We start from the raw sequence: 13,601 nt of genomic DNA on the forward strand, positions 1-13,601 counted from the left end.
CTTTGACGGAGACAACCGTTTCTGGAAGGCTGTAGATGAGTCTCCACAGGCCATCAAGTCGGACACGGATGTTGGCACGTGCCCTGGGCATGCTACAGCAGCAACGGTAGTCCTTTCGGTCCTCAGGAGGCAGGTCTCCCCACTCTTTGAAGGGTTACGGCAGGGGCCCCTCTTCTTACTGCCAACCCTCCCGATCCTCGGCCCAAGAGACCCGCGTGTGCAGTTCCAAGGCTTTCGGAGGACACTGCCGTCAGGCACCCCAAGGCGGCTAGTCGACCTCCAAGCAACAATGTACCGGCCGTGACATCGGGCCGCCATCCAGGCACCCCGGTGGGGGGCAGGCTGGCGAACTTTGTCTCCGTGTGAAAGACCAACTCCGCCTATCGTTGGGTGCTGGACGCTCTCGCCCACAGACGCACTCTAGAGTTTCAACGGAAGTGTCCCCAAATACCACCGGTGGCCCAGCAGGAAAACCACGTCCCTCAACTGCTGTTGGAGGTTCGGGCCATGCTAAAAAAAAAAAAAAAAAAGGGGCCGATGGAGCTAGTTCCAAAGCGGCTCTGGAGTTTATTCAAGGTACTTCCTCGTGCGAAAGAAGACCGGGGGCTGGAGGCCCATTCTCGTCCTACGACGACTAAACAAGTGCATCAAGTCTCAAGTTCCGAATGGTCCCTCTTCTACACGTGCTCTGGCAGCTAGAAAAGGGAGACTTTCTGTCGTTGTTGGACCTGGAGGATGCTTGCTTCCACATCCCCATTCCCAAGGGACACCGCAAGCTTCTGCGCTTCGTCATTCAGGAGAAGCATTTCCAATTCAAGGCCCTAACCTTCGGATAGAAGTTGGCGCCCAGAGTCTTCACCAAGTGCCTGGCACGGTGGCGGCCCATCTGCGAATACAAGGGATCCACATATATCCGTACTTGGATGACTGGCTAATCCGGGCTAGTTCGAGAGACATCGCCGTCCACCACTCAGCAAGGACTGTCCTCTTGCTGACAGATCTGGGTTTCTCAGTGAGTTATGTGAAGTACTGCTTGACTCCATCGCCGGACGGCGCTGTTCCTGGGATCCCGGCTCAACAGTGTCATGCCTGGTGTCACCGTCAGAGGAAAGAGTAGCAGCCATCCTGGGCCAGGTGCAACAGCTGCTAGCTCTGAAGATCGTTACAGTGAGGGCCATCAAGTCTCTGCTCGGCATTATGTCCTGCATTTATTGCATTCCGACTCTGCAGGTTACGGATGCGCCCACTGCAGGAGTTCCTCTGTGCCCGTTGGATTCAGGTGTCCGGAAGCTTCCATGACAAGATTGCGCTCAATGAGGGGTTCCGTCGAGCGATAAGGCGGTGGGGCTTGCAATCTCATCTGACCAGAGATGCAGATTTCCAGGCCCCACCGCACCAGGATACGGTAACGACAGACGCTTCCCTGGAAGGTTGGGGAGCCCACACTGGAAGTCTTCACGCCAGAGGCCTGTCGCTGCCGGAGGAGAAGACGTTGCACATCAACTATCTGGAGCTCCGGCCAGTGTTTTGGGCCCTCATATCGTTCCTGACGTCCCTCAAGGGCAAGGTGGTGAGGGTCTTCACAGACAATACCACCATAATATTTTACATCAGGTAGCAGGGGGGGGGCACCAGATCCCCAGCGCTCTCCAAAGAGGCGCAGGACTTGGGGCATTGGGCTGTCGCTCAGGGGATGTTCCTCATCCCTTATCTGGCAGGAGTAAAGAGCACGGTTGCTGAATCTCTGAGCAGGGACTTCGCTCTTGCCACCAGTGGGAACTTCGGCAGGACCTACTGGAGAATCTGTTCCTCAAATGGGGCAATCCCCAGATCGATTTGTTTGTGACGGCGACGAACACCAAGTGCCAAAGGTTTGCCAGAACGGGGGTATGGGGGACGCATTCTCATTCCCTTGGGAAGGCCTCTCGCTGTATGCGTTCCCTCCGTTGCCGTTGTAATTCGAGTCATCAGTCAACTCAGTGTTGGATGATCCTTGGTGCACCGGCGTGGCCGAGGCAGATCTGGTAGCCGGACCTTCTCAGCATATCAGCGTCCCCACCAGTGAAGCTGCCAGTGGTCGCGGATCTTCTCGCCAGGGAAGGAGGCACCATTCTTCACCACAAGCCAGGGTCTCTGAACCTGAAGGCCTGTCTCCTGCAGCTCTAGAATTTGGTGGCTACGATCTCCCAGCGGACTGCAAGGAAGTTCACGCCAAGGCTAGATCATAGTCTACTTTGAAATGCTACGTACTCCAGTGGAAGAGATTTATTTCTTGCCGTTCCCAAAATATCGACCCACTGAAGGTCAAGGCCCCTTGGATACTTCCATATTTGCTGTCGTTGGCCAAACCGGGGCTGGCCCATGCCTCCATCAAGGTCCATCTGGCGGCTATCTCCCGCTACACCAGATCCCCAGGACGACCATCCTTGTGGTCGCATTGATTGGTCAAGGAATTTGTCAAGGGACTATTTTGCTCGTTCCTGCCGGTGAAGGCTCTGGCCCCGGCGTGGGAACTCGATGTGGTGCTTACTAGGCTCGTGGGACCTCCGTTCGAGCCTATGCATTCTGCGCCTCAAGTTTTTGTCATGGAAAAACTGCTTTTCTCGTGGCCATCACCTCTGCACGACGAGTGGGGGAGATCCAGGCCCTCCCCTGTAAGCCACCTTACTTGACTTTCCACGAGACGAGGGTGGTGCTGCGGACGCACCCCTCCTTCATACCCAATGTGCAGTCGGACTTTCATCTAAACGAGCCCTTGGTGTTACCTGTTTTTTTTTCCGACGCCTTCGTCGCCGGCTGAAAGGACTTTGCACTTGCTAGATGTGGCTTGAGCGCTGAAGTTTTATGTGGCCCACATGAAGAGTTTCCAGAAAACCTCTCCGCTCTTTGTGAACTTTGGTCCTGTGAACCATGGGAAGGCCCTGTCCAAGGCTTCCATTTCCAGGTGGCTCTCTGGTTGGATCACCCACTGTCACCAGTTGGCAAACCAACCGCTGCCTGGCTGTCCAAGAGCCCACTCTAACAGAGTACTACTCGCTGCTACAGCAGCGTTCCTGTCTGGTGTGCCCTGCTTGACATCTGCATTGCTGCTATGTGGAGGTCGACGCTCACCTTCATGAAGTTCTACTGCGTCAACGGGGATTCCAAGGAGGAGTCCAGAGTCAGCCAGGCAGTGCTGCGCAACCTGTTCGCTTGAAGGTGAGCCTGGCCAGGAGATGAGAGATGCTTATGTTGAGCCTTGCCACCTCCCATGGTTGTGCATGTGTGTACTGCTATGTATTCTTGGTTCATGGGCATGTGAATCCATGCTGGAGAAGGAACAAGTTACTTACCTGTAACTGTTGTTCTCCAGCATGGGTCTAGCATGGATTCACAGGCCAACCCTCCAGCATGCCCCTCTGCGGCTCTTCTCTTGGTCCTACTGCCTCTTCACATGCTACCAAATCTGAAGATGGCTGTGCCAGAGGTGGTGCTTAGGTAGAGGGCAGTCATTGGCTGGGGGCAGTATGACCCAGAGCTCAGCGATTGGTTGTTGGGAGGAAGACCGTTCATAAATGAAACTGAAACTGATTTTTTCTTTACCGAGGATTCCCAGCCTGAAGACGGGGAATATTCATGAGCATGTCACTCCATGCCAGCCCCATGCTGGAGAACAGTTGCAGGTAAGTAACTTGTTCCTTACACACAGCACCTTACAGTGCGGTGCAATGGAGATACTTCTGTATCCCCATATCTTTTGACAAATAAGATTTTTTTGTTACTTTTATATGCCTGGTGGCAACAGCTAGTTTTTCTGTTTTTTGCTTTATTTTTAGTGTACACGTTTGAGTTTACCGCATATAGCTATTTAAATATGGCTTGTGCCCTGAAAAGGCTGTCTCACGAGATTTATGCTTGTTCTTTGGCAAAAGTGTAGTTTGACTTTTTTCCAGCCTTCTCAGGTCAGGAAAGTCCTTAAAAGGTCATGCACTTGCCCGGGAAAGCTGTTGCTTTCACAGGCTAGTGTGTGTGGGGCTTAGACTTGAGTCCAGTCTGAATTCTGGACAAGAGGACTCCTCCTGCCGCCATTTCCTCAGACCAGCATTGGAGCCAAAAATCCCTTGTAGAAGAAAAGCTGTCTGCAGATCCGAATAAGACTCCCAAAGAGGCCTGGCATCCCTTCCTGCATCTGGCCTGTTGAAGCCCTGTTGGACTACCTGATCTCTGAAGACCCTGAGCGTTGCTTTAGCCCTTACACTAGTGGGACCAGCTAGTCTCTGCACCTTCTCGAGGATCTAGCCGTCCTGAGCCTTAGGAAGTGTCCCTGGACCACCCATGGGCTACTTTCCCCAGAACAGTTGTCGGTCCGTTGTTGCACCCATAACTTTGGCAGTCTCAAGCTTATGGTATGTCTCCTTCCCTCTGAATGTAAGCATCCCAGCCTCAGGGAATCCTGTCCAAGAGGAGCTTCTATGACCACGACTGGAAGGACTCTGGTTGCCTTTTTGTAGACACTGTCGCTGAAACTCACCTTCCCGTCTTGTGAAGTGTCCTGAAGAGCCATGCATTGTTGAATCTTGCATATCTTCATCGGCAGGGGTTGCATCTTGCTACTGTATTTGACCAGAAGAATCCTTGCACCTGCAGTTTCTGGGCACCTCTCACTGGAACCCACAGCTGGAAAGCCAACCTCCAGGTACACCCTGAGCCTTCCCCCGCCCCCACTCTCCCCAAGACCCTCCACCCTCTCCCCCTAAACCCCCACAAGTCATCTGAGAAAATTGTAAGTCAGGGAGTAAGTAAACTCTGTCCGTCTGTTCTCCTGTTATCGATAGGATAACATTGGGAACAGGTCCCCTTGTCTATTAACCTTCCATTCCACCACCTTTTGGCCATCGAACCTGGGTAGTAACTCCTGAAATATGACTATTTACTTAGCTAAGTAAAATTATTGAACAGCATTTCATTCCCTCAGAAACACAAAGAAATTATAACATACCTGCAAAGACTCCTTATGGTGAGAAGTATTGTGGCTCTTGTGACTTTTGGGCGTGTGGCCCCATTCTTCTTTAGGATTGGACTGCTTAAATTGGGGAAATCACTTGTGAATTGGTTGTATCATATACTGCATTATTTTACTTACCGCCTGCGCTGAATGAGTTAACTGAATGCATTTGTGAACCTATGGTGAATGTGAATGTATATATGTTATTGAGTATTGTGAGATAATAGCACCTGTTAGTTTCATTCTTCAGTATGTTTGTAGAAGACCTAGAATAATACATTGTGTTTTCATACATATCTGTGTAAATTGAATTACTGTGTATTATATTGTGTGGACTCATTGAGGACCCCTGACCCCACTCACTCTTCTAAGAATAGTCTTGACTGCTCTCCACGTTTATCTTGATTGGATTTTAGCTAACCTCTCAGAGCTCCCTGTTCATTACAAGTAGGGTGGCCTCCTAAAATCTGCCCACCTATCCAGATTCTAGAAATCCATCTCAACAAGATAATGTCACGGCGAATGCCTTGAGCAAACATAATTCTACCTCCCACAAGTGGGAGCTCTGCCATGAAGTAATAGAGAAAATTGATTTCCTGCTGCTGGACTCGAGTGGATCTCTTCACTTCCAATGTGAACAGGAAGTGCAAGTTGTTATGCTTCAGGGAATTTCCTCATCAGTGTACTCTGGGGACACATAGGCAGTCCATTAGAGATTGCACCACCTTTATGCATTCCCGCCGACCCCAGTCAATCCTCTGGTTCTTAGGGGAATGCACCTGTTCAGGACCAAGTTGATTCTGATCGATCTGGATTGGACCCAGGAACATGGTACCCGCAGTTGCAGGGCATGTCGATCTGCCCTCTCTGGCTCCGAGTCAAAGGGGTGGTTCCTCGTCTCAACCTCAACAGACTAAACCTCCATGATTTGTTACTGAGAGGCTGAGATACAAGAAGTGGGACTTGTCGGAAGACGTTCTGGATGTGCTGCTTTTGCCTTTGAGGCCTGCCACTAAGTCAATTTATGCTTGTAGGTGGTGTAATTCTATGCTTCACAAACCACCATTTATTGCTGTTATACTGCAATATGAGAGATTTACTGGAAGAGGGTTTTGGGACATTAAGTTCTTTAGAGGCACTTTTTAGGTGTTCTCCCTTCTACTGGTGTGCTCTTTGTACCTCAGTCTTAGACACAGCATATAGCTAGAGTTGGTTCAGCTGCAAATGCTTCCATCATCTACTAAACTTTATTAGTCCTTTATACTGGCCTTCCCATCTCACTTTTTTTTTTAAATTCTAGATCAGAACACCGCCAGACAGTAAATGAGAACAAATAGTCTAATTCTATTATTTGGAGACCTCCACTGACACCCCATAGCCCTGTATTACCTTCTAAATCTTCCATAACGTTGCTCCTAAATACCTGAACTCTTGCATAAATATGTACCTTCAAGATTGCTAAGATCACAGGTTAACAACCTAACCTAGACCCAGGTTCAAACTAATGCAACACAGAGATGGTTCCTGTCCAGTATTTGCTCTGAAATTATGCACCAGTGCCCCACCTCCGGAACTCTGAAAACAAAATATACCATCAAGAAGTTTCAAAGGAATATGAAAATGTGGCTCCATAAGCAGACGATAGAACTCTGATATTCCTGTGTACATTACCCAGATAACCTTCCCTTCCCTAATGACTTTTATACTGCACTGTCCTGCCCTTATTATCTTATGACTAACACTACAATGGATTGCATTCTCCAACAGATTTCTCATCTTGATCGATCAGCTCCAGCTGCTCGGAAACATTTTGACAGGGTGCCTAGTGTGGCTAGATGTCTCTCACCCTGCCACTCCTCAACTCCAGATGTGATGTTTGTAGTGCATATTCATTGTCACTGCGTCCCAATCTCCAGTTGCTTTTTCCCGCCAGCTTGGCACGCTTTTCTGAAACACGGATCGACAAACATTTTCCATAAATGTCTTTTCGATGCCAATATATCAGGTCTCAGATGGTCAGGTTGTAAGTGTTGCAACAGCTACAGCTCAGAAAAGTCCATCATAGACCCACACAGCATCTGTGTGTGTGGGATCTTGGGGGTGGAGCATGACATTGAGCAATGGAACTCCTTTCAGTAATGTATCCGAAGGCTCTCTGGGAACGTTCAGCGACGTTGGCGCTTGGGATTCCCCGTTCAAAATCCCCAGCCTAATCTGCCACCAAATCTTCGAGTGCCGACACAGAAGGGCTTGTATAATAAAAAGGAAGACTGGCATTGCAGGAAAGCGAATAAGAGTTCTCTCAAAGCAAATCTCACTCCTAATCATCCCACAAAAAGAAAAGGAAGCGCAAGCATAGGCGCGATTCCGACCCTTCAGAGGACGGAGTAAGTTGTACCTGCATGTTAGGCAGAATTATATGCAGTACCCTTTGGAAACACCACACACAATTAGGACTACAAGTGACAGTGCAAATTCACCTTTGGTACAAGCCTGTACTACACTGTTAAAGTGGTAGCGATGGCTTAGCAGCCAGACTTAACTCAAGAGTAAGTGAGCAGTATCAAATAGTTACACAAAGGACAGCAATTACTATGATTCAGACAAACACTGACTCAAGGTTTTCAAGTAAAAGAATATACATTTATTTTTCAGTTGTATAACATTTCACTATCATAAAGCAGTTTAAAAAGCACACTCTTAATACACCACACCACTTCCCATAAATTCCAGACACGTTAAGCTCACAAAATGGGAGCAAAAGGGCACTCTAGCAATTTAAAAGGGAGGGAAAGACAAAATTAATAGAAATTGAACCACCCAACAGGTAAGTACTCAGGGCAATTGAGCAAGAGGAACTACAGTGATAGAATCAGATCGAAAAGGCTTAGGGACAAAGTCAATAGGTCATAAGTCTTTTGCTCAAGATCACAAGGTTCAGGGTAGTTTGCGGTACAGTTCTGTCATGATCTCTGCTTCCAAAAGGTCAGGGTTTTCCCAACTCCCTTGGAAGCAGATCCATAACCCAGGTTCCGAGTGCCAACCAGTCCCAATTGGGACCTTTTGGACCCAGTCCTGGCGCCAGTGGCACCAGGCTCATAAATATGCCCAGTCCCAGCGCTGGAAGCGCCGGGCTCATAATGCTTGGGTGGACTTACCTGCAGCAGACCATGCTGCTTACTTGCCTGCCAGTTGAGCCTCTGATCCTCTTCTGTTTGGAACTACTTTTCCTGTTGGGTGGGGCAGGAGCCACTCCCTAGATTCAGAACACGGGAACTCTTCTGGAAGGCAGGAACTCTTTTCTTACCTAGGCGTGGCTGTGGAAGGAGACACCTAAGCACTACAGGAGGCTGTTTAAACCACACCCGGTGGATGAATCTTGCTTTGCGTTATTCTGCATCCTCTGCAGCAGAACGCTCATCGTGTCTTCTGCATCGGATCCTGGGCCTAAGGAAAAAAGGCTTACCATCCTGAATCCAGTCTTCAGCAACACCTATAAAGACAAGAAAGAACAGGTTAGCATTCCGGCATCTGAAAGACAAAGGCTTACCTACTCTTCGTGCGCTCCGGAGGTCTTCACACTGCATTCCGGCATCTGAAAGACAAAAGCTTACCAACTCTTCGCACGCTCCGGAGGCCTTCGGCGCTGCATCCCGCATCTGAAAAACAAAACAAGGTGCGTCTAAAGACATTGGGGAACTTTAATACTGACGTGCCATTACTCCTTTCCGCATCTAACCCAGTGGGTATTCCGGCACCCTGCAGCCGCTCCGAACTCGTACCTGCAAAATAAAAAGACAGTTAGAGCGCATCGTGAAGCAGGCAACAAGCGCTTACTTACGTGCTTCCAGGCGCTTCTATTCATCACACGGACTCCATCTTCAACTCACTTCAGCCCGTCATCCGCCATCGCCGGAACCCTGCAAAACAAGAGACATCATTACTAAAGACTTTAAAGACAATAGAATTACTCGAAACTTACCGTTCGTGCAGTAAACGACGGACAGCAGTCCTCTGAAGTCAAGAGGCCTGCGCTACCTACCCAGTGAAGAAACTGGTTACAGCACCCTGCCCCGAGGCAGATGGAGAGCTCGGCATTCACTTACCTAAGGTGAGAGCGTTAACCTTTGGGGGTCTACAGGAGAGCAAAAAAGGGAAGATATAGGGACACCCCAATAACCCCAGTTCATTAATCCCATATTTACTATCTGCAGACATCTCACTCTTGAAGTCAGGCATACAGTGCACAGAGGTCCAGCCCAAAGAGCCAACCGGGTGCTACACATCACCTTTGAAGATACGGTAGTTGCCCAGTCAAGACCGGCGCCTCTGCGAGAATCAGGTGAGCGTTACAAGTTCATGCCACAGGTTCCGGACGAGGTTGGTTGGCAGAAAGTTTAGTTCAAAGAGTAGAGAAGGACAAGCCCTCGGATTGGAGAAAGATTTCAAACACTTTCACCGCCGCTGAACGAAACGAACAACCGGATTTGCACAGTACCTTAAAACGGAGAGGAAGCTGTAGCTGAGGCAGACGTTTCTGGTAGTTCCTGCAGGCTCGTGGTTCTTGAAGCGACTGTCGGACTGACAAGAAGTAGGAAGACTGGAGGGTCCTGCCCTACACAGAGAAGAAACCAGCAGCAGAGCAAAGCAACAAATAAAAGGTGCGCTCCTTAAAACCCAAGCAGGGTCCGACCTTCCTGGCTATCCGGCCCACTGTAGCGCTGTACAACGAATTCGACGAGAGGAGGGGTCCTGGCTTGAGGTTTGGGTGAACTGGTTGGTCCCACCAGCTAAAGGGAAGACATTTCCTGGAGGATCTTCTCTGTCGTAGGATTCTGAAGATACGAACCTGCAGCAGGGCTTCACCGGGTGGTTCAGTCGTTGTAGGGGTCCTCTTCTGTCAGCTCCTCGTTGGTTCTTTCGTTCCAGTGGCGACTGCCTTTCCAGTCCCAGAGACCTGCTTTTTATGCAGTTTACCCCCATTCATACAGCCTGGCTGTCGATCATACAGCAGGGTGGCTGTCCTGGCAAGGACAGTCACCTAGCCAATCAAACAGGAGTGCGTCTTGGGTTACCAAGGGAACCCATGGCAGGGGTCCTAAGACCCCTCACTCACATCTTGCCTACCCAGACTTTCAGGCACCTTAAGGAAGGCTTCTGTGCAGAAGCCCGCGAAAAGACGACGAACAAAGGAATCAACCCCGGTTTTGCGCGCAGAGAAAAACACAAGAAAGATTTTTACAAAAATAAATGGCGAATAAACCCAGCCGCAGCCGAAATAAAATATATTTGGTCAAGCAGGTTTATGTTCGAGGCTAATATAATAGCCTAAAATAATACCATGGTTATTTAAGATAACCGCAGTAGAACAGATAGGGTAGTTACCACTGCCACCAGCGAAGTCTTGATGAAAAGGGAGCGAAACAGTGCTCCAAGAGAAACAGACAAAAAGGGTTAACCCTTTCCAATACTGCGTGTAAGATGGGTTGTACTGGGTCTGTGATTTAAAGAGACTACATAAAGTTAATGGCAACTTTACATATTTCTTGGAGACAGTAGTACGTCACAGAAAAATCGAGTCAGGGGGAAGTCTAAAAGACAACCCTGTGTCACTGCACTGAAGGTGCTGTGTAACACGCACACAAATGATGCTCATGGAGTAGGTGAGGCTCCAGAGCCCAATATCACACAAATGGTAAAAATACACACAGCAAAACACATGTAAGAGTGGGGAAAAGGCTCACACTCTTACCAGGCGTACAAAATAAACCCTAGAAATCCAGCAAAGCTGCTGAGGGACTCATTAATTAAGGGAAGTCAGCCATTTATGAGAATTCTCCCTAACACTCTATAAAGGGGCTCTGAGGGAAGAGTGGGGGGAATTTAAGCAGCAGGTTCTTCACCTTTTTTGAGAAAGCTGCAGCAGGTTTAGTCCAGGCCTCGTATCCGCAGGCAGCGTTAGCATTCTTTGCACCCGGAGGTTCCGGCACTACGGTGTCGAAGTCAGTTCTCTATCTCAACTCGCTCAAAGCCAGCATCAGTGACGACGGCCAGCCGGAGCATCGATGCTGAGCGCTTCCATCAGGTCCGTCCAGGTGGCGATTCCTCTCTTAGTTGAACCATCTTCAACACATAGGGGTCTTCTCTTTCGGGATGGAGCCCATATGGGGTGCAGAGTTTCAACATATGCCTGACTTTTTCATCGTCTAGGCTGAGCTGGCCGCAAGGTTGCATGATGCAAGCTGGCTTCACACCTCAACCGACAGAAATGCTGCAGGCGTCACCCTACGCCCACCCTGACGCCCAACATAGATTGATGATTGAAAGGGTTGTGGTGGCTCACACATCAGCTAAACCCTGAGTCTTATGACTTCACAGAGATCTTGGACAAGGGTCCGTAGTCTGAGAGTGCCCTTCCTTTCACCACATCCATTTTGGACCTGATTGCTGCATTATGGAGCACCCATGTTGGACAGAGGTCGATGACAACCTAATGTTGAACAACGAGAGGCGATTTGCCCTTTCTTGTGACCCATCCAACCCCCAAGCGACAGGCGATCCAGGCCACCACTGTGAACTCGAGGCCTGCAATGTCTACTCTCCCAAAGGTCAGGGTGTAAAACAGACTGACGCCAAAAAATTATTTGCACCGGGAAGTATTGCGGTAAAGACCATTAATGCTGTCTGCGCTTTTGCTAAAAATTCCCACATTCTATGGAGGGCAATTTCAGATGCAGCAGACCATCTCCCAGGAGGCAAAATAAGGTATGGTTTCGTATACCTAGTCAATGACAATGACCTCGGATTGCGTCAGCCTGTCAATGGGAATGTTGAGGGCGCTCCGGAGAACATCCAACCTCCATGGGTCAGGGTTCTCCTCTTGGACGTGCAGGCTAGACTTCTAGATAGTCTTTGGCGACAAGTTCCTCTTCAGACCAAAGTCCAACAAGTCTCTGGAATGCTTCAAGGAGTCAAAACATGCCATAAAGTCGTTGGGAGTAGCAGTCCAGCAGCCCACAGAACAGTCCTTTTTTAGTTTTCTCTACACGCAGAGGCTACAGACAATATGCCCCTTTTGGGAGGAAGCCGTAAGCTTCAAAACCACCTTTCTATTGGATTGTGTCCTCCCACAGATTCTTCATCTTACAGAGATATTCATGCAGCAGTAGTTTTCTGAAATATGTCACCATCCCGGGGTGCTGTGCGTCATTGGCATTGTTGTCCCTCAGCATGGTTTCCCTCTGGGCCTCACATGTCAGCGTCGATGCATATCGCCCGCACTACGCCTCTTGATCTCATTCCCTTTTTTCCACATGTCACAGTATGCTTATCGGAACTTTGCACCGCTAAAAAATCAGTACAACTTGACAAAATGTAACCACTGAAGCCTAACGCCTACACAAACTTGAGGATTGCAACACCAAGTTGTCAATTACCGATCCCTGCAAGGTTTTCCACTGGTGTCTCTGCTCCAGTCATGAGATGGCTAATTGCGTCTTTGATTGTGCCATTCTGACACTGAAGGAGAGAACATCAAACCGTGTCTCAGCATCCTTCTTGGAAGTCGCCTATTACCACTCACTCAAAAAGAAAATCTCTTGAAGTGAAAGGTCTCACAGTAGACCGAAAGGTCCCCAGGGAGGGCCAAAAAAAGGTTACAAAAAAAACAAACCTAATGAAAAGATCCCACTCCTGAATCGATTCCCATCAATGGTCCTCACCGTCTTCAAAAAGAAGAGGACACACTGGCATTCTTCGAAAGACCCCTCTCCTGACAGACCGATAAGATTCCCATTCAAATCTGCCTAACCAGAGAAGTGGGAGAAATTCTGTCAGAGGATGGAGGTATTTAATAAAGCAGCCCCAACGGTCTGATATGTCCAGCAGATAATCCAAATAAGACTCATTCCGCGTGACAAAAAGCCTTGGATTTCAGTCTGTATTGAAAAGGCTTCGAGCAGCGATGATCTCCTCAACAACCGCGGATGACGCATCCTTCTATGCCACTCAGGCACCTTTTTTGAGAAGCCTGTCGACCATCGGACTTAGACGTTGAGATATGCTCCTCAGCCAAGGAAGGATTACATGATCTCCCTTCGAAACCTCTTCGGTTTGGCTTTCAGCCACTCAACCCCTCAACCCTCCAGAGAAAATGTTTCTAGGAGGAAGATGCCATGGCAGCTTAGCATTGTATATGAAGGATTATTGCTGGCTTGACCACTCTCCGAAGGTGGATTTTGCCCAACCGGACCCACATTCCCATCCCAATACCTCCCACAGGAGGTCTTTGAGGCCCTTAGTAGTTTCCATAAGCTAAAGATGTCGCAAGTACGGCCTGACCGAATGTTGGACAAAGGTCCCTCAAGAGTCATTCCTCCCTTACTCCTATGTCCCGTCCCCTTTCCTCCATACTGCATGGGCATCCCTCCTAGGGACGGGACATGGAACCTTTTTCACCAGAAAAAATCTTCTTCACCTTTTAAATCTAAAGGCGTGCAGGTGTGCGGCCCTGTGAGCAATGGCTGCCCTGACTCCACCCACCGGTGCCACTCCCCAGTCCTCTTTTCCGCATTGACGGGAACGGGCAGTTTTTACCAGCGCTCCTGGGTTTGGCCTT

The 13,601-nt window shown here is 49.1% G+C and overlaps 1 protein-coding gene across 12 annotated transcripts in view; it reads left to right on the forward strand.

Annotated features, from left to right (window-relative positions):
- UBAP2L (ubiquitin associated protein 2 like) overlaps window positions 1-13,601 on the forward strand; it is a 1,950,223-nt gene that overhangs the window by 1,651,706 nt on the left and 284,916 nt on the right. The gene's annotated exons all lie outside the window — the stretch shown is intronic.

Source organism: Ambystoma mexicanum, chromosome 1p (assembly GCF_040938575.1).
Source record: "Ambystoma mexicanum isolate Mex_15411 chromosome 1p, UKY_AmexF1_1, whole genome shotgun sequence".
Lineage (NCBI taxonomy): Eukaryota > Metazoa > Chordata > Amphibia > Caudata > Ambystomatidae > Ambystoma > Ambystoma mexicanum.